This window comes from Entelurus aequoreus, linkage group LG01 (assembly GCF_033978785.1).
Source record: "Entelurus aequoreus isolate RoL-2023_Sb linkage group LG01, RoL_Eaeq_v1.1, whole genome shotgun sequence".
Taxonomy (NCBI): domain Eukaryota; kingdom Metazoa; phylum Chordata; class Actinopteri; order Syngnathiformes; family Syngnathidae; genus Entelurus; species Entelurus aequoreus.
Genome location: NC_084731.1, coordinates 1,393,764 through 1,414,340, shown reverse-complemented (window position 1 = coordinate 1,414,340; position 20,577 = coordinate 1,393,764).

The window sequence follows — 20,577 nt, the reverse complement described above, 5'->3', positions numbered from 1 at the left end:
GTTTTTTCAGGGTTTGGTGCGACTGTCATGTCCTCCTCGGTCTGATGTAGGAACCTACATTGGACTTAGTTTCAGGCATTCTAAAGTCCTCGTTTGCTACAATACTGCAATGCTGACTCTGGGTCAGAGCTCTGTGAAGGACAAGTCCAATGTTGGCTCGGCGTGGTGTGGGTGCCGAGTCTCACCTGGAAAAGGAGAAAGGTTGTCAGATGGTGGCGGCCAGCCAGCATGAACAAAGTTAAATGCTGCATCTTCACAGAGAAGGACGCTTTAGTAAAACTCAGAATAAACTAAGACATACAATTTGACGACAAAGAACATTTGTATATTTATGAAGTGACCACAATATAGCTTGAAATATAGATGGACTTACATGAAGTCATCCATTGTAGGGTTGAAGAAAATGTACTTTTGGCTAAATTGCATTAAAGTTGCCTAAATCCAGTCCTCAAACATTCTGTACTTGATTTAGATCAGGGGTGTCCAACGTGCGGCCCGCAGCTAATTGTTTACCGGCCCGCCACACATTCTGGAAAAAATATTGTAAAAATAAAAAAGAACATTAAAAAAAGTGGAATGAGGTGAAATCTAAGGAGAAAAAGTTGCAATGTTGACACAAAAGCTGCCATGCAGGCTGTTCTTTTTTCTTTTGTCTTTCTTTCTTTTTCTTTTTTTGCCATTGCTCAAAAAAATATATATAATGACAAAAAAAATCCATGTTATAATGAATTATTTTCAGGGCTCCAATTACTTCAAATATTTCACTTTAAAATGTTTTATGTGGTCAATATTGCATATATTGTGTAGTTGCCAAGTTTTCTTTGACAAAAGCGCAAAAAACAAACAAAATAATAGTTCCAGCATAAAATGGACAGATATATCTGAAGTTGAGCTCGTAACTTAAGTGTTGAAAGTAAAAGAAAAAACTAATAAAAATGTATCACTTTATGAGTGGGGGCACCTTTTGGATCCCAAATATATTTAGTGGGATTTTATTTATCTTTTCACTGTGATTACTCAAAAATATGAAATAATTAATATCAATGGTGTCCTGCATTATTGATCTTTTAGGGCTCTAATTACTAAATACTGCATATTTCAGTTTTACTATAAAAAAAACTAAGTTGTTTTTGACAGAAAAGCCATAAAACATTTTTTTTAAATTTGTATTACTTTATATCAACTTGAAGTTGATATAGAGATTTACTGTAAGCGTTAAATAATTTGAAAAAAATAATAATCTGATTTATTTTTAGAATTTTAATGACTGAGACCCTTTATGGTCCCCGGGACCCCTAAAGGTAAAATAAATAAAAAATCCATATACCGCAATTTCCGGACTATAAGCCGCACCTGACTATAAGCCGCACCAGCTAAATTTAGGGGAAAATACAGATTGCTCCATATATAAGCCGCACCCGACTATAAGCCGCAGGGTTTTGATGTGTAATTAGCGTAGTATATAGGGGTTCCTGCTACCACGGAGGGGATTGTCGGGACAGAGATGACTGTTTGGGAACGCAAAGCGTCCCATTTATTAACAATACATCTTTCAATCAAACTTTCACATCTTTGACATGGCGAACAGCATTCGTGCAGAGTACAAATAATACAAAGGTGCAAAGTAATACAAAGTGCTCGCCTGTACGTTATCAAAATAACCAGCCTACCGGTATATGAAAAGTCAGTCTTTAATCATTGTGTCATCGTCTTCCTCCTGCGTACTAAAACCACCCAAATCCTCTTCGTCGGTGTCGGAGAAGAACAGGCCGTAAATAAGCCGCACCCTTGTATAAGCCGCAGGGACCAGAACGAGGGGGAAAAGTAGCGGCTTATAGTCCGTAAATTACGGTATTTTGTTATGGTTTGAAAATGAAAAATATCAAAATGGCCCCCACATGCTTTAATTTTTCCGTGTGCGGCCCTCAGTGGAAAAAGTTTGGACACCCCTGATTTAGATGGTCTGTATATGTGAGCTGATACATTTCAGGTTTCTGAGCCAGCAATTACTTTTGACTTCTTTTGTAACATATTTAATGAATAGAGTGTACTTTTGAGTTATTTCTACATATTTCATCACAATAACTGGGGTGTGGTACCACTAGCCAGCTGTAGTGAATATGGATCTTTGATCCAGAACATATTTGGCTTCATTCATTATTAAAGTGTTTCTCTCTAATTCATTGTATTTTATATGAGATTTTAAATGAATTGTATCATCTAATATTACACCCAAAATTAAGTTAAAGTAGCAATGATAGTCACACACACACTAGGTGTGGTGAAATTATTCTCTGCATTTGACCCATCACCCTTGATCCCCTCCAGGGAGGTGAGGGGAGCGGTGAGCAGCAGCGGTGGCCGCGCCCGGGAATAATTTTTGGTGATTTAACCCCCAATTCCAACCCTTGATGCTGAGTGCCAAGCAAGGAGGTAATGGCTCCCATTTTTATAGTCTTTGGTATGACTCGGCCGGGGTTTGAACTCACAACCTACCCATCTCAGGGCGGACAAGCAAGATTTTAGGTGGCGCCCCCCCCCCCCCCCCCCCCCACATCGGCAGTGAAGTGTATATACTCACAAGAAACCGAATAGCTTTGTCTTTGACCTTTTTTTTTTACTTAAAGAAAGCAAATTAACATATTATATGAGAATGTTATGTTATGATTATCTTTAACCGAATCACAGCAGTGCTCAAATTAAAAAACAGCATTCCCTCTCATGTAATATTGCTTAATTAACATTAATGATGTGCACTTAAACAACTAGGCTTACAACTATACCTAATATATAAAGGGGTGGAAAAGTGACTATTACCTGCAGGGCAAACATTAGCTAACCAGAAGGCAATAACTGTCACAACGAGGGTGCAGTTTGCTGCGGTTCGTTCTCTCAACGCAACAAGACGGCTCCGGACGACAGCGTGAAGGTAGGCTTTGGTTTATTAACATAAGTAATCCAAACTACCAACAGTACAGGCAACACAACAAAAAGAAAGGCAGGCGTGCCTAAAACACGAGAGGCTATAATCACTTAAACAGACGCTATGACATGGAACTACAAAACTTACTTGGGACAGGTGTGACGCGAAAACAATGACTCCACACGGAGTGACCGGAAAAGGCAGAACTAAATAGAGTCTCTGATGAGTAACAGGTGCGCGTGCAGGGCAGGTGAAAATAATAAGTAACCATGGTGATGAAACAAACTCATAAGTGCACAGGCAATAACAAAAGGAGTCCAAAACTACCAGAAAACACAAAACAAACATGATCCGGACCCAGGATCATGACAATAACAATGTAAACAAAAAACACCTGCTTAAGAGATCTAATACAAATGTCCCTGAGGAATGTAAGGTGGGAGTACTGTAATTACCTAACGTTACATTATTATTTTCCATAACAATTTAGCCCCCTCCACAATATTAACCCAACGTTAAAACAGAACTAGCTATTTATTGATTAGCAATTGCCGAATCATGTAACATTAGCTTAATGCTAAAAAGCCAGGTTACTATCACATTCTGTAACAGACAAATAATTTCATGTAGGCTAACGTTACCTACCTGCTACCTCTGTCTTTTTCTCGTTTCTCCTCTTCTTTTCTCTTTTTTCTTCCCTGGGCACCTGACAGTTTTGGCCGTTTTGACATCTTGTGTTGATTTTTTGATGTGGTAAGAGTCATGATACGGGAAGGGAGGGGGCGCACCGTGTGGGGGGATGGGGGGGGGGGCGTAATGTTGTAACAAATAATATTTCTATTAAATAGGCTTTACTTTGCATTTTAATTAACGTGGGATTATTTTTTGTATTTAGAAATAATAGTACCGACTTTTTATTTTTTTTTCTCCAACATTTGCGGCACTGGCTTGGCGCCCCCTGATGGACGGCGCCCTTAGCATTTGCCTATACGGCCTATGCCACGGGCCGGCCCTGCGGACACTCTAACCATGTGATTTGACTCTTTCAAAGTTTACTTTGTCCAGTTGTGGTTGACTTTCTTTTCTGCTGTTACCGAAAAGCATTATTTTAGTTGTACTGAAATTAAAAAATTATCTGTTTTTGTAAAACCATCTCTTCGATTTATTTATTTACTTTGTTGTAATTGATATTATCTTCTCTCCCCAACAAAAGACAGTTGTATCATCTGCAAATAGTACTGACTTTAACTTTACAAATGTCATTTGATTGAACGATAGAACCATTTTGGTCCCAGTATTGATCCCTGGGGTACACCACAACATATATTGCTGGAGGCGGGTGTTAACGTGTTGCTCCCTGTTGTGATTAGTTGTGTCAAATGTTTTTGTTAGATTTATAAATACTGCCACTGCACACGTTTTACCATCTATTGCATTGGTGATGTCTTCCGTTATTTCAATCAGTGGCGTGGATGTTGAGATGTTGGCTTGTATCTGTGAGTGTTCCACTTTTATTCATGAATTTGTCCAATATGTTGTTAAACACTTGTTTTATTTCTATAAAATTGCAAGAGCAGTCTTATAAATTGTTATAACCTTTGCAATTTGTTATTTTGTTTGATATTTTGCCTGCTTGAAATGATATGTTGGCGAAGTTGGTAGAGTGGCCGTGCCAGCAATCGGAGGGTTGCTGGTTACTGGGGTTCAATCCCCACCTTCTACCATCCTCGTCACGTCTGTTCTGTCCTTGGGCACAGGGCCGGCCCGTGGCATAGGCCGTATAGGCAAATGCTAAGGGCGCCGTCCATCAGGGGGCGCCACTGGCGTGGCGCCCCCTGATGGACGGCGCAAATGTTGGAGGAAAAAAAACAACAAAAAAAACTATTATTTCTAAATACATAAAATAATCCCACATTAATTAAAATGCAAAGTAAAGCCTATTTAATAGAAATATTATTTGTTACAACATTACGCCCTCCCTCCCCCGGCACGGTGCGTCCCCTCCCTTTCCGTATCATGACTCTTTTTGGACGTCACCACATCAAAAAATCAACAAAAGATGTCAAAACGGCCAAAACTGTCAGGTGCCCAGGGAAGAAAAAAGAGAAAAGAAGAGGAGAAACGAGAAAAAGACAGAGGTAGCAGGTAGGTAACGTTAGCCTACATGAAATTATTTGTCTGTTACAGAATGTGATAGGAACCTGGCTTTTTAGCATTAAGCTAATGTTACATGATTCGGCAATTGCTAATCAATAAATAGCTAGTTCTGTTTTAACGTCGGGTTAATATTGTGGAGGGGGCTAAATTGTTATGGAAAATAACAATGTAACGTTAGGTAATTACAGTACTCCGTGGTGTACAGTAATTTGTAAGTCATTCTAGTTAATGCAATATTAAAAAGCACAAATAGAGAACTGTAGGATCCCCTTTTTTTGTAATATAGTTGTTAAAGTCATACTGGTTTGATATCTTGTTTTGTGCAGTGCCTTATTTATATTGTATTTTTAATTTATTTTATGCAACTTGTTGACACTTTTTATTTTGTGTTTATGTATGTAAAAAATATTGTATTTCATATATTCATTTTTTGTATTCATTTATTTATCCATATTTTTTTTAATCTTGTTAACTATTCTGATTGTTAATTTGCTTTCTTTAAGTAAAAAAATAGGTCAAAGACAAAGCTATTCGCTTTCTTGTGAGTATATACACTTCACTGCCGATGTGGGGGGGCGCCACCTAAAATCTTGCCTAGGGCGCCAGATTGGTTAGGGCCGGGCCTGCTTGGGCAAGACACTTCACCCTTGCTCCTGATGGGTGCTGGTTAGCGCCTTGCATGGCAGCTCCCGCCATCAGTGTGTGAATGTGTGGGTGAATGGGTGAATGTGGAAATAGTGTCAAAGCGCTTTGAGTACCTTGAAGGTAGAAAAGCGCTATACAAGTATAACCCATTCATTCATTCATTAAAAGCTCTGAAATCTCTTCAGTAATCTTTTTTTATTGTTTCCATATCTAATCCGTAAAAATGTTGAGGTCTTAATTATTGAATGGCAATAATTGTGATTATTTCCTTTGATGTCACGTCCGTGAGGAACAAGGAGTTAGGATTTCTGCCTATGGTATCATTCAAGTCTTCTTTTTTTTTTTTTTTTTTTTTTTTTTTTTTAATAATGTCCTGCCCAGCTTCTCGGGCAAATCATATAGCAGATGTAGATGCCCATATCGGCTGTTCAGATTTACTTTACAAAAGAGAAGTGTAGGATACTTCTCTTGTTGCCTTACTTGTATTTTGACTTTATTAAATGTATTTATATTATCATTTGGTGCAGCCGGGCCGGAGCAGGAGCGGATAGAAAGAGAGAAAAACGAAGACAGAGGGGGGAATTGTGGGGACAAGAGGGGGATTAGACAGAGAGACAAAAACAACAACAGCAAACACAACAACAACAACAACAGAGCAACATCAGCAAATACGACATGTACAAATATGATGGTAAAAGTAATAGCAAATAAGCAGTTAGCGAAAATTTAAAAAAAAAAAAAATACAGAAATGACAATGAGCATTATTACACTAAAAATGGAGCAATATGAATACCAATAGAAATAGTGCTATTGATAATAAACAATACCAGTACTTTACCTTTATTATCAACAATACAATTGTTCAAATGCAACAATACATATACGTAATGATAACTTGAGATACGAAAGAATGCAGAAAAATGGAGGGGAAGAAAGAGAAGCAACCTTAACCTTGTAGATTGTTATAGTAACAATAGGTTAAGCTTTGTCAGTGTGCCATGTGTTATACCCAGTTTACCCTAGGGCAACAACGTTAATATATGTTTGATGAAACGTGATTATGTGCATGAGTGTATGTGTGCATATGTACTTGTATATGTACAGTATGTGTATGTGTGCTTGTACAGTGAATGTATATGTACAGTATGTGTATATGTGTGTACAGCGAATGTATATGTACAGTATGTGTATACAGTATGTGTGTTTGAACAGTGAATGTATATGTACAGTATGTGTAAATGTGTGTTTGTACAGTGAATGTATATGTACAGTATATGTATGTGTGTGTTTGTACAGTGAATGTATGTGTAGTATGTGTATGTGTGTGTTTGTACAGTGAATGTATATGTACAGTATGTGTATATGCATGTTTTTACAGTGAATGTATATGTACAGTATGTGTATGTTTGTATAATGAATGTGCGTGTGGATGTACGAACTTTGAGTGTGTAAATATGTACTGTATTTATTTGTATATGTATGTGGGAGCGTAGGTACCTATGTATGTCTGTATGTATGTGTGTGAGTATATGTGAATTTGCATGTACAATACATTTGACTCCCAGTGTGTGCGGGAGCCAGAGTACGGCCCCAGCCTCCCCGAGAACCCATCCCACAAACAGTAGGTGTGGTGCCCAGGGAACCAGGGGCCACCGCCCCCACGCAGCCAAGACAGACAGCGACAGGAACCCCAGAGCCTGGCCCACCGTGCCGCCCACAAGGGCCAGCAGCAGGCCGCAGACAGACGCACCCGGCAGAGGACAAGGCACGAGAAAAACAGGGGGAAGCCAGACCCCAAGCCAGCGAGAGACCACACCCCACACGGACAGAAAGGCGGGACGCCCCGCCCGAGGGGCCCGGAGACCCCCCGCAACCGGACGGGAAGACCGCCCCCGCCCCACCGGCAACAGGGCCCCCACGAGCCCCCCCCCCACCCCCGGAGAGCGCGGCGAGGCCAGCCCACGGCCACCCCACCCAAGCCGGCCGCCACAGGACCACCCAGCACGGGGCCACAGGAACCACCCACCCCACCCGCAGGGACCCCAACGATGGAGATGGAACAACCAGCAACCGCCCCGCCGAGTCCCCCCCCCCGAGGTAGGGGAATAAATAAATAAAATAAATAAATACATAATAATAATAATAATAATATTAATAAAATATATTTTTTTTAAAAAGGGGAAAAAAATAAATAAATAAATAATTAAATCTATTTATAAAAATAAAAAATAAATAAATTTAAAAAAAAAAGAATTAAAAGAAGATCACAGACATGCTGACACACAAGGTCGCTACCCCAACAACTGGCCGACTCGCAGCACCTCAGTCTTCAACTGACACAGGATCTGCAGTCCGTTCCTCCAGATGTGGTCCAATATTTACTAGGTAGTTATTAAAGCTTTCAACTATTTTGTTCATATTGTTATTTTTTATGTTTCCTTCTAAGAAGTATTTAGGGTAATCCTTCTTAGCACCATATCTAGTGGTACTATTTAGAATGCCCCATGTTGCTCTCATGTGGTTTTTGTTCCTGTCTGATTATTGTAATATTCTTCCCTGCATGTTCGTAAGATGCTGGTTAGCTTGTTCTTGTACGTTTTGTACTTATGTTATGTCTCTATAGAGCAGTGGTTCTTAACCAGGATGTCGTTGTGGCTTGTGCAGCCCTTTGAGACACTTGTGATTTAGGGCTATATAAATAAACATTGATTGATTGATTGATTGATTGAACCTGGGTTGGATGGAACCCTAGGTGTTCGGTGAGTCGGCCTCAGGGGTTCGGCGGAGGTCAAGGCACACCCGACTCATCGTGTAAATAAAAACTTCTCCCTATCGGCGTATTACGGATACGACAACAGCAGAAGTAAGACTGATTTGCAGGTGTGTCATTTGTTGTGGGTTTATGCACTGTGTTGGTTTTGTTGTTTGAACAAGGTGATGTTCATGCACGCTTCATTTTATGCACCAGTAATAAAACATGGTAACACTTTAGTATGGGGAACATATTCATCATAAATTAGTTGCTTATTAACATGCAAATTAGTAACATATTGGCTCTTAACTAGTCATTATTAAGTACTTATTAATGCCTTATTCAGCATGGCCTTATTATAACCCTAACCCTCTAACCCTAACCCTAACCAAATAACTCTAAAGTAAGTCTTTGTTACTTAGAATATGTTCCCCATACTAAAGTGTTACCAACAACATATAACTTTGTCTTGAATTTGAAAAAAAACATTTTATTTTTCACTAAAGAAGGGTTGGGTGAATGCGCATATGAAACTGGTGGGGTTCGGTACCTCCAACAAGGTTAAGAACCACTGCTCTAGAGCTTTGTGTTGCAGATGTTCTCTTTAATGCAGTTTTCATGTTACAAAATGCTTCAGTCCCTTTGTCATCCATGGTCGATTGCTCTTCCTCTGCTTCTTACTAAGCTGTTTCCATAAAATTCCATGGCTTCATGAGGAGGTCAGCGGAGGTATTGAAGAAGTGGATAGGTATGTGCAGATAAACAGCCGAGTGAAACATCCTAGTTCCCTGAGCAGCTTTGAAGTTGTTCACACAAAAATGCATGTTGGTGTTGTGCAAGTGGCAACAACAGCTCTGTGGAGGATTACAGACCTGACTTCATCTCTGCTGATCCTTCGTTTGGAGACGTCTTTCCTTTCACTCTTTTGTTTTGCCATCAGCATCACCTTTAGCAGGGAGACTCTTTTTTTAGGCCGGACCACCCCAGCCAGGCTCAACATAGCACTTGTTACGCAGAATTGCATTCCATACGCACATTTACACCGCTCAAGTTCTGTGGAGGAAGAAAACAAGCATGAAGGTGCAGCTAAACCAAGAAAGCATTCCTTAAATTATTATTTTCACCACACACCAACGAGGGCCACAAAAAAGCACAGACTGCATCTTCTAGAACAGTGGTCCCCAACCTTTTTGTAGCTGCGGACCGGTCAACGCTTGAAAATTTTTCCCACGGACCGGGGGGGGGGGGTGTATTTATTTATTTATTTATTTATTTTTTTATTTTATTTTTTTTTTACATAAATAAATACAATCACGTGTGCTTACGGACTGTATCCCTGCAGACTGTATTGATCTATATTGATATATAATTTATATATTGTGATTTTTATGTTGATTTCATTAAAAAAAAAAAAAAAAAATTATGAAATCAACACAAAAATCACAATATATAAATATATTAAAAAAAAACGTTATTTTTTATTTTATTTTTTTTTAATTTCTTGTGCGGCCTGGTACCAATCGGCCCGGTGGTTGGGGACCACTGTTCTAGAACACAGGAGTCAAAGTCAAGATCAGATCTGGCCTGCCACGTCATTTTATCTGGCCCGCAAACACCTGGAAATGACGTGTCAATAAAGTACTTCATATTTTCTCACTAAATTTAATGTATTTTTTTCATTTTGTACTGCTTGAAATTGGATACATTTTAAACTTTAATAATATCCAATATTGCAACAAATCATACAGTATATTATCGTACGTTCCAAACATGTTTTTGTCTTTACAGCAAACCACCCATTAAATTAATAAGAATGACAATAAATGTTTCGTTGTTCTTCACAGCACATTATTGTAAATTGAAAAAAAACTACTACTGTTTTTTGCGTTAAAATTCTGTTGACTGAGCTGCCAGTTTTTGACTGTAAAATCTACGGTGGTTTTTAACGGTGTATTACTGTAAATGGAAAGACGGTACATTTGTTTTTAATGGTAGAAAAACTGGCAGCTAAGTTGCCAGAATAAAAAAAAGAACTTGTACTGTTTTTCCATGAACAATATCATGTTGTAAAGCAATGTCAATTTAATAGTAAAATTCAGGCAACGAAGCTGCCATTTTTTTTCCGTAAAACCCCCCCAAAAAAGTGGTACTGTTTTTCCAATTACCGTAAAAAACACTATATTTTACAGTAAAATGTTTTAAAAGTAAAATGTTTAATGTAAAATGGACAGTCTACTTAAAACAATTGATATAGTTAATAATGAGATCCAGAGGCAAATTCCATAATTGACTGTTCCACTCTGATGGCAGCCTTATAACTGCCATGTTCCACTCTGATGGCAGCCTTATAACTGCCATGTTCCACTCTGATGGCAGCCTTATAACTGCCATGTTCCACTCTGATGGCAGCTTTATAACTGCCATGTGGCCCTCAGTGAAAACCAGTTTAGCATCCCTGCTCTAGAACATAGTGGTAAAGTGGCAAAGGGTGATGGATGTGATGAAAGAATGTGACGCCCGCCCACTTAGCCGGAGATGAACCCAGTCAGCCCAGTGCTGGGGATGAAAGAGGGCGAGTTCAAAGACATGGCAAAGGTGGGATCAACAACCTGATGTTTCACCATTAGAGCTCCTTTTAGCCGCGCTCTCAGACCAGCACCCATAGTGGTGGCTCACACCCGGGAAAAGATGAGTTTTCCATGTGAACCTGGGTGACAGTAGATGATGACAACCATTGGCCCAGAGATGACAACTGGACCACCGAGTAGTAACACAGAAATTGGGGGAACCACACAGGAAGTCTGTTAGGCTATGTCTACACTAAGTCGTTTAACCCCTTCAATGAATAATTATTTAGCATAAGCCCCGTTTCAGCCACGCTAAACCAGCGCTTAAGGTTCCCCTCCTCGGACACATTTTTACACGGGCAAGTGTGCCGTGTATTTCTTGAATCTACGGCTCTTAGCTTTGTATGGACTCATTGATCGTTTACAAACTGAGTTCGGAGAGGAAGTGACGCCAAAAAGACAGCGCCCCACCCAGGAAGTGACGCCAGAAAGACAGCGCCCCACCCAGGAAGTGATGTCAGAAAGAACGCGCCCCACAAAGGAAGTGATGTCAGAAAGAACGCGCCCCACACAGGAAGTGACGCCAGAAAGACAGCGCCCCACCCAGGAAGTGATGTCAGAAAGAACGCGCCCCACACAGGAAGTGATGTCAGAAAGAACGCGCCCCACACAGGAAGTGATGTCAGAAAGAACGCGCCACTGCCACTTCATAATAAAGCAGTTTCATAACTCGCAGCTAACCACTGGAAATATGGAGGCGAGTCATCCAGACAAACCCGTGTTTCTCCTTCTTTTACATGTACAGATGCTTGTGGAAATGACACATGAATACCTTAAGAGAAAGCCATTGCAGCTATTTGGGATACAACACTTCTCAGACGGCAAGAGAACTTTCCAATGTCCAGGTCAGCTATGAGTCAAACGTAAAAGTACATTCTAGATTGTAATTATTGCATCTCTCACAGTAGACAAATGTGGCCATTGACTGAGGCCCCGTTTACACTAAGCCGTCTAAGGTTATCCAGGGTAAATCCCACCTAACCTTATCCTTGTCCACACACAACAATGCCACCGTTTAAGACCCCTTCCCCCTTCCGTTAGTCGGCGCAACGCGACCCAATACGCATGCACGGGAAATGCGCACGTCATAGTCACCTCCAGTGTTGCTTTGTGTGCAAGTCCTTAAATGTAACTTATCTAAACAATATCCAGTGTTGTGGTATTTCAATGAACTGGAATCCAGTGTGCTGTGGGGCCCTATGGTAGTGAATCACACCTGAGACATCATACATTAATCACATCTTTATTAGACACGTAAACAATGTGATAAAGAACATTTGACAACAATCAATCTAGGGATGTAGATATCTGGTCAGGACACTCCTCACTCTTTTGCCTTCACCTTCATTGTCCATTACTTTTTGGTGACTTTATATACTCTGGACCTAGACGTTGAGTCCACGACATACATCAATCAATCAATCAATCAAAGTTTACTTATATAGCCCTAAATCACGAGTGACATATATAGCGGACAATAACTGATATAGTCTGCTTTGCCAGTCCAAAAGCATTCGCCGTTCTCCGTAGTCTTCCCTCGTCAGCCAGGTAATACAAAGCACACGCTACCTTTTTTTTATCACATCCATGGTAGCCCACATTCTTGTCAAATCTCCTTCGACAAATGGACAAAGTTTTTTGCTAAGTAGAATCACAGCTGACCTGGACATTGGAAAGTTCTCTTGCCGTCTGAGAAGTGTTGTATCCCAAATAGCTGCAATGGCTTTCTCTTAAGGTATTCATGTGTGATTTCCACAAGCGTCTGTACATGTAGAGGAAGGAGAAACACGGGTATGTCTGGATGACTCACCTCCATATTTCTAGTGGTTAGCTCCGAGTTATGAAACCGCTTTATTATGAAGCTGGCTGTGGCGTGTTCTTTCTGATGTCACTTCCTGTGTGGAGCATTCTTTCTGGCGTCACGTCCTCTCTGAACTCAGTTTGTAAACGATCAATGAGTCCATACAAAGCTAAGAGATTCAAGAAATACACGGCGCACTTACCCATGTAAAAATTTGTCCGAGGAGGGAAACCTCAAATGCTGGTTTAGTGTGGCTGAAACGGGGCTTAGGCTAAATAATTAATCGTTTAAGGGCTTATCTGGCTTAGTGTAGACATAGCCTTAGAGGCTGGTCCACTTTGACATCCCCCGGAATGGCAAAAAAAAACCTAGTTGTGGCAACTTTTCTTTAACCCTTTGTGAGGATTGCGATTGAATCTTCATCTAAACGGAATTATGTGAGCGTACTCTCGGTCGATATTCCAGCAACAATGGAAATTGTACAGTAAGTGTTTGTTTTATTATGGTTTATTTGTATGTCTAGCAGCTAGCAATGCTGTTGACGCTATCATGTTTCAATAAAGCTTTATCCGTTCAGCAGTCGACTTCTAAAATGTGTTGTTCACCCTCTTTGTGTTTGTCATCAAAAAGATAAGGTTCTGGATTATGATTTTAAAACCAGTTCATTATATGCTGACTTATATAATTGGCATTTTAGATGTGTTATACAGTCGGTGACAAAGCACGGTAGCGTACTAAAATCTGAATAATGCAAACATCCAAAAGGAGCTGGGTGAAGAAAACGGTCGTTGAAAGATTGTTGGTAGGGGTGGCATGATCACATAGTGGGAGTGTGACGTCGTTAATATGACAGGAAGTCGTGAACGGGCAAGTGTTTCTTCTTTGAGGCTAGTTTGGCATGTCAGGGTTGACCTGTTCCATTTGCTGTTGAAGGGCGGAGCTCGTGTTTCATAGCACTTCATTCGTTTGGCTTAAGGATCGCCTTTGTCTGCCTGGCAGGTGCTTCTAATCCCACTATCACTGGGCTGGACAACCCACCCCCCAACACATCCACACACACACACACACACACATGATATCATCACTAGTGTAGGCATGCCTCACTATCGAGGAAAAGAGCGGGAAAAATTGTTTGCAACGTCATCTGTCATCAAAATGTTTAGTTTTTTTATTTAATTCATTGAAGATCAAACAAACGTAGAAAGTAGATGTATGAAGATAGTAGCGGTGTGAGGGAATGCAATAATCACTCACTTTTAAAGTCTTGTTTACCTTCGGTAAGAGCTGGAGGGCGGTATAGCTCGGTTGGTAGAGTGGCCGTGCCAGCAACTTGAGGGTTCCAGGTTCGATCCCCGCTTCCGCCATCCTAGTCACTGCCGTTGTGTCCTTGGGCAAGACACTTTACCCGCCTGCTCCCGGTGCCACCCACACTGCTTTAAATGCAACTTAGATGTTGGCTTTCACTATGTAGAAGCGCTTTGAGTCACTAGAGAAAAGCGCTATATAAATACAACTCACTTCACACTTCAATCGCCTTCTTCCTGACAGCTACATTATTGCTGTGCAACTGCCAGTTTGCACGCGCATTTCAGACGGGCTAAAGAAAGACGAAAAAACCAGCTCCCGCAGAACAATGTTAGTCTTGATAAATCACACTGCGCGTGCTAAATGGCTATGTTTGCATTTTCTCCTCCCAGCATTGTGGGCTTCCTGATGATCAGCATATACTATATATTCTTATATTGGGGACGGCGTGGCAAAGTTGGGAGAGTGGCCGTGCCAGCAACCTGAGGGTTCCCGGTTCGATCCCCACCTTCTACATTTTTTAACTGTTTTTAAATTTTGAACTGCTTTTATCTAACAAATTTGCTTTTTCAATGTGTATTTTACCTCTGTTTTAAATGTAATTTTTTAGTCTGTCCTTGCCTGTATTTCTTTGTGGTGTACAGCCTTTGCTCTTCAACTGTGCTTGTTTTTAAAGGGCTTTATAAATAAAGTTGGTATGGTATGGTATGGTATGCTACCAACCTCGTCACGTCCGTTGTGTCCTTGAGCAAAACACTTCACCCTTGCTCCTGATGGGTGCTGGTTAGCGCCTTGCATGGCAGCTCCCGCCATCAGTGTGTGAATGTGTGTGTGAATGGGTGAATGTGGAAATAGTGTCAAAGCGCTTTGAGTACCTTGAAGGTAGAAAAGCGTTACACAAGTACAACCCATTTACCATTTATAACCCATATTCTGAGTATTCATGAAGACAGACATGCTAAATGGTTTGCACTCGCTATTCAGCTCACTTAAGAGACATGATCCACTTTTTTTTTTAATACACGGAAACCTTTAGTTGATCAGGTCTCATTACAGCACCTCTCAGTATGATTTTTCTGTATTTAGAGTCCAATTAGGTAGAATAATAATGTCCCACATACAATAAATACATTACAGGGGCTACAGTGTAAAAAGTCATTGAGTGAAGAGATTCCGTGTTCCTGAGCCACGGCCTTGGCCAGCAGTGCTAAATGCTGACTGCAGGAAACCCTCCCCTACGCACTAAATGACTACATGAAAAAACAAATCCTCTGGTTTCTAAGGTGCATTTATTCAGTGCACTCAGGACGTGGCGCACTGCGAAAAATCTGGTAAGTTCACGTACGCACTTAGCAGACAGGAACGTGTTAACTTCCTGCACTTTATATGATCAGGAAACAATACATTTTTAATAAAGGAAATGTACAAAAAAACAACTATTGTAATCATACAGAATATAAATTTAACATAGTTTAATAAACAAATATTAATTATACATTTTTCTTTAAAACAAGTAAGGCTTTGCCCCACCTGTGCACCCTGACGCACGCCCCTGCACTGCAGCCTGGTAGATAACGTGCACATGTATCAAACTTGCGTACCTACAAAAACCTGCCATACGCCCCTTTTGAGATGTGTCAAAACTGACATTGATGTGGAAATGTGCAGTGCTTCACGCCAACTTTATAGCGGCAGCATGCACATTTCTACAGGCTGGGGATACTTAAAGGCCTACTGAAATGATTTTTTAAAATTTAAACGGGGATAGCAGATCCATTCTATGTGTCATTTTTGATCATTTCGCGATATTGCCATATTTTTGCTGAAAGGATTTAGTAGAGAACAACGACGATAAAGTCCGCAACTTTTGGTCGCTGATAAAAAAAAAAGCCTTGCCTGTAGCGGAAGTAGCGTGACGTCACAGGAGCTAGTATTCCTCACAATTCCCCGTTGTTTACAATGGAGCGAGAGAGATTCGGACCGAGAAAGTGACGATTACTCCATTAATTTGAGCGAGGATGAAAGATTCGTGGATGAGGAACGTTAGAGTGAAGGACTAGAGAGGCAGTGCAGGGTGTATCTTTTTTCGCTCTGACTGTAACTTAGGTACAAGCTGGCTCATTGGATTCCACACTCTCTCCTTTTTCTATTGTGGATCACGGATTTGTATTTGAAACCACCTGGGATACTATATCCTCTTGAAAATGAGAGTCGAGAACGCGAAATGGACATTCACAGTGACTTTTATCTCCACGACAATACATCGTTGACGCACTTTAGCTACGGAGCTAACGTGATAGCATCGGGCTCAAATGCAGCTAGAAACAAAATTTTAAAAAACCCTGACTGGAAGGATAGACAGAAGATCAACAATACTATTAAACCATGGACATGTAACTACACGGTTAATAATTTCCAGCTTGGCGAAGCTTAACAATTGAAGCTAACTTAGCTACGGAGCTAACGTGATAGCATCAGGCTCAAATGCAGATAGAAACAAAATTTTAAAAAACCCTGACTGGAAGGATAGACAGAAGATCAACAATACTATTAAATCTAATCACTATTGTGATCGAGGGAGTCGAGGTACAGACCGTGGACTCATTCAAGTACCTCAGGGTGTGGGTGGTCAACAAGCTGGACTGGACTGTTAACACGGACCACTTGTACAGGAAAGGACAGAGCAGGCTGTACTTCCTGAGGAGGCTGCACTCCTTCTGTAAAAAACTATTGTGGATGTACTACCAGTCTGTGGTTGCTAGTGTTCTGTACTACATGGTAGTGTGCTGGGGGGGCAGCATATCTAAGAAGGACAGCTCCAGACTGGAGAAACTGATCAGGCGGGCCGGTTCTACGATCGGACTAAAACTGGACTCACTGGTGACGGTGGCAGAGAAGAGGACTGTGGAAAAACTAGTGAGCATCCTGGATGATGCCAGTCACCCTCTGCATACCGTTGTCAGTAGCCAGAGGAGCCTGTTCAGTGCTAGACTGCTTCATCCCAAATGCAGGACTAATAGACTCAAAAACTCCTTTGTCCCACACGCCATTAGACTGTACAACTCCTCTCTGGGAGGGAGGGGGGTACTAGGATGACGGGGGATGCAAAACAATAACAGTGTAATACGTTTTTCATAACATGGTCACTAATGCCTAGTTTCTCTTGTTATATTCTTATTTTACTGTTATATTTGTATTCTCATTGATGCTTTTTGTTTTTATTCTATTGTAATATTTTCCTATTTTGTTTCCATTTATACCCCCATTATTTACTTTTTTAAATTCGATCTCAATTCTGTACACTGCTGCTGGAATTTTAATTTTCCTGAGGGAACTCTCCTGAAGGAATCAATAAAGTACTATCTATCTATCTATACATCATGAACATGTAAATACACGGTTAATAATTTCCAGCTTGGCGAAGCTTAACAATTGAAGCTAACGGCGGCGGCGGCGGGCGTTGTAGCTTTCGACGACACCCCGGCCGCCATCAGAGTCGGCAAGAAACATATATTTCCCCAAAGTTACGTACGTGACATGCACATAGCGCCACGCACGTACGGGTAAGCAATCAAATGTTTGGAAGCCAAAGCTGTACTCACGGTAGTGCGTCTGCTATCCAGCTCAAACACAACACAACCTCCTGGTTGTGTTGCTGTAGTCCGCCGCTAATACACCGATCCCACCTACAACTTTCTTCTTTGCAGTCTTCATTGTCCATTAAACAAATTGCAAAAGATTCACCAACACAGATGTCCAGAATACTGTGGAATTGTTCGATGAAAACAGAGCAGTTTGTATGGTGACACATTGGGTCCGAATACTTCCGTTGCCGTCGTGACGTCACGCGCATACGTCATCATACATAGACGTTTCCAACCGGAAGTTTAGCAGGAAATGTAAAATGTCACTTTATAAGTTAACCCGGCCGTATTGGCATGTGTTGCAATGTTAAGATTTCATCATTGATATATAAACTATCAGACTGCGTAGTAGTGGCTTTCAGTAGGCATTTAAGCTACACATTAGTAATGCAGGCTAACAGTTCTCATTAAAAAGTGCCAACTTTTACTCCCCAGACTGATCAATGTGCCCATCAGAGACATATGAAGAAGGGTTAAACCCTAACAAAAACATGTTTGTATCATTGTAGGGACTACCTTTTCAAACAGGGAGCAGCACCAATTTCCCCGAATCACATCCATCTTCCTCTTCACCTTCTTCCTGACACGACCATTTCTTTGTTTATTTCTGCCTATGTTCACTTCTTGGAGTTCATGGCTATTTTCAATATGATTTGCATATTTCTAAGGGGGCGGGGTCCAAGCCATGCGGAGGATTCCATGTAGGTTGTGACGTAAGAAAGAAATGTGCTTGGATTTGAGGGTGCGAACACTTTCGTACATCTGAATGTCTACTGGTGTGCGCCATGTTCTGGATTTGCTCGTACGTCAATATTAAGTAGGCCACTCTCTTTGTGTAAAGCCCCAAGCATCCTTCTTGTTTTCATTCCCATGCCTTCTAAAACCTCGGAATGCCCAGACTCTTTGCTCCAGATCGCTGTAAACTTGCAGTTCAAAGAAATGGGTCGTATCTGCCTTCTACGCATGCATACCTACGGCTGACAATGTTGTCGCACTGTGTACTCCATTTTTCGGACTGTAAGGCGCACTTAAAATCCTTTCGTTTTCTCAAAAATCGACAGTGCGCCTTATGAATCGGTGCGCCTAATGTGCGGAATAATTTTGGTTGTGCTTACCGACCTCGAAGCAATTTTAATTGGTACATGGTGTAATGATAAGTGTAACCAGTAGATGGCAGTCACACATAAGAGATACGTGTAGACTGCAAGATGACGCCAGTAAACAACACCCAAACTTTAAATGTTCCATTGAGAACATAGAACATTACACATGCCACTCAAAAAGATTGTCGGGTGCGTTACGGCTACAGTAGTCAGACGTACTCTTCAACGTACGAGTATTATTATGGACCGCAAAATAGCACCCATTAGCAGACATTTTATTGGCCGTTTTGTTTAGCAATATCATGCAAAAGCAACTTTTCTTACCTTCTGGTACCTGCTGATCTGTATTTGGGATCTGCATAAGTCCTGAAAATGTGCGTACATCCGCCTTTGTAGTCCGTGCCGACACCGTAGTCGATAAGCTTCTTCTTTTTCTCTATCTTCTTGTTATGTGACATTCATCCTCCACTGTTGCCATTTCTAATATAAAGTAGTGTAAAGTTCTTACTTATGTCTGTCAGTAAACTCACCATGAAAGCACTAAAACATACCGGTGTAGTGACTTTACATTATTCACCCAAGGCACTTTACTTATTAGAGAGTTCCGGTCACGGGACACATTTCGGGCGTTGTTGTTGCACTAGTGAGCCACGGATGAGGAGATGCTGCTCCGTTATTGATTGAAGTATAAATATATATAATATATATATATATAAATACATGTACCATTGATGTGTCTGTAAAGAAGAGATTTATAAATACATGTACCATTGATGTGTCTGTAAAGAAGTGATTTATAAATACATGTACCATTGATGTGTCTGTAAAGAAGTGATTTATAAATACATGTACCATTGATGTGTCTGTAAAGAAGAGATTTATAAATACATGTACCATTGATGTGTCTGTAAAGAAGTGATTTATAAATACATGTACCATTGATGTGTCTGTAAAGAAGTGATTTATAAATACATGTACCATTGAGAAGTAGCAATGCTTTGTGTTTGATCATTATTTTGAGAAGTATGAATGCTCTTTAGCTCGTTTGGCCAATAATTGTTTGAACATTTGGTAGCAAGTGCGTTTAATGGATGTTTAATTTGCTGCACAGATAAACGAGGAATAGTTGACTTAGCAAGTGTTGACCTTCCCTCGGGCGACATGGACTCCACCCACTATGAGAATTGTATTGTGAGTGTCATCTGGGGATGTGGCTTCTCAAATCTCCTCTTCTCTCTGACAACAACGCTGGCAATAATTCTGGCCTCAGGGGTCAAGAAGTGACCTCCAAACCGCCTTCTTTTGTGCGAGTGAGCAAGTTGTTAAGATGATTGCTAGTTGTGGAGGTCCACATGACACGTATAAGATGCTCCTCCACTCAGTCCTCGTGGGTTTGTAACCTGCTTTTGGAGCTGCGCTCTATTTTAGCGGGAAATGCTTTATTTTGGATTCCTGGTGGCCCGCTTGCTCAGCCCGAGGACTCCAATAACCCAATTTTAGTTGACTTTGCCTGTTGAGGGAACGCTAGTGCCTGGGGCTACACACTGTTACAATTTAAGCGCTACAATGAACGCACACGATCACATTGCACTAATTCCCCGCTTTCTTTTTTCCGAGGC